Source organism: Amphimedon queenslandica, unplaced genomic scaffold (genome assembly GCF_000090795.2).
Source record: "Amphimedon queenslandica unplaced genomic scaffold, v1.1 AMPQUscaffold_12372, whole genome shotgun sequence".
Lineage (NCBI taxonomy): Eukaryota > Metazoa > Porifera > Demospongiae > Haplosclerida > Niphatidae > Amphimedon > Amphimedon queenslandica.
The window spans coordinates 10,159-12,144 of NW_003547391.1; positions in this window are offsets into that span (position 1 = coordinate 10,159).

Consider the following 1,986-nt stretch of genomic DNA (forward strand, 5'->3'; position numbering starts at 1 on the left):
GCATTGGAGCATCAGCAGGACTTGGATACATATCTGCATGTCTGTACGGAGTGAGACGAGGACATCTGTGTGCACAACGAGCTACACGATGAATACTGTAAGCATAGGCGGCTGCAGGATTTGACTACTAGTCGGGCATGGGTGTGGCACAGGAAATGGGTTGGGCGCACGAAGCGCGCGCGCGGGGGCCCCCCCCCCCACCCGCGATTTTGGCCACACCCTTTTTTACGCACCCTTTTTAGTGCAATTTTTTGGTAGCGAAGGTTATTGTAATAAAGTAGTGGGTGGTGTAGCTCCAACACTGACTTCTGTAGTGGTAATAGTACTAGTAGTAGTATTAGTAGAGGAAGTAGAAGAATAGGGTGATGGAGAATGAGCAACAATTGACTGTACATCAACTGTAGCTGTAAAAACTGTAGCTGTATCAACCACACAAGAGTAGACTGAGACTCATGATCATCAACTGATTCAACAAGAGACTGACCTAAAGTAAGAATATGAGATAATCTGTATTATTGACTTCTATACTGTACTTACTAGGTTCACTTTGTAAACTGTTGTTCCTTTTTAGCAGGCTTGTTCACAAAGGACATAGTGAAGCTTGTCCAGGCTTTTAGACATTGCAACTGACAAGAAAAGAACACTGAAATAGCACTAAATAATGAAATGATTATGCTTTCTAGTGTTGCTGTGGTGGCCCACTGTGATTGGCACCAAAGTCTTACTACCTCCTCCTTTATTTAGTCTCTCTTCATCACCTTGTTATCAGCCTGCCATTTATGCATTCATAATAATAAGATTTTCATAAAAAATTGAAATTATAATTGCAATAACTGTTATTAACTACTAATTAACCATAGAATAACTATTAATTATGGTGATGTCACACTTCCGGTCAGAATTTTTGGTCGGGCATTGCCCCTAAATGCCCGACCCTGCAGCCGCCTATGCATGTCTGTAATTATTTCTTCTTCTAAATCTTCAGAGTGATCTGACATTGATGAGTCACTTTCTGATACTTGTATTTCAGGAGTTTCTTGAAGTGGTTCGACAGGCAAATTGCAGCAGTTATGACAACGGCATCCTGGCCCACAGTAAGATCCACTACCTTTACAACCACATTGCTTTGACTTACATCCTTTTTTACATGAGCATCCACTAAGGAGATAATGAACGTTAGAGTCAATGGAATCCTGTACATCACTATCTTCCCAATCAATTTCATAGCATCCATTGTCTGACCTAAGCCACCCATTCTGTTCAGGAGGAGTTAAAGTGCTATACATATCAGGTAAATGTGAATTATCCCACATTCTACATATATATGTGGCACGTAACCAGTGCCGCCATAGTGCTGTAACTGTTGGTACACATTGGTCTTCTGTTGTTATGTATTCGTTAACAGTAATTCGGATTTTATTAATCCATTCTTTGTGCCTTTCTGTTGGTGTTAAAGATGTACTTATAGAGTTCAATAACTGTTGAGGTGTGTTTATTCCATGTACGGATATGAAGGATGATAAATGTTTTTTAATGTATGCCGTACCCACTAACCGTAAAAAGGCCAAAAAACCTATATCTCTGTCTACTTCTCTAAAATTTGCCAAAGATCCATGTGAATTTTTTCCCGTGATAAAATCACAATGTTGAAAAAAGTACGTAAAGAATAATGCCTTCCCAATCGACTTAAAGTATGATGTGAAATCGCTACCAGTCGATACAAATAATGATGTTGCAATGTCAGCTAATGATTCAGCATTTAGAGAAGCCAGGTCACTGTCATTCTGTAATGCTTTTTTAAAATTGTTGACGTTAATATAGCTTTTTACTTGACACTGTATTGTGTTGTTTTGTACTATAAATGTTTGACTACTATATTTACTCATAAGCAAGCCAATGTTATAAATATCAGTGTCAGGAGAATATATCATTACAGTTGATGCCATACTCACTATTCCATGCCTCCAAACTATCATATCAGCTTCA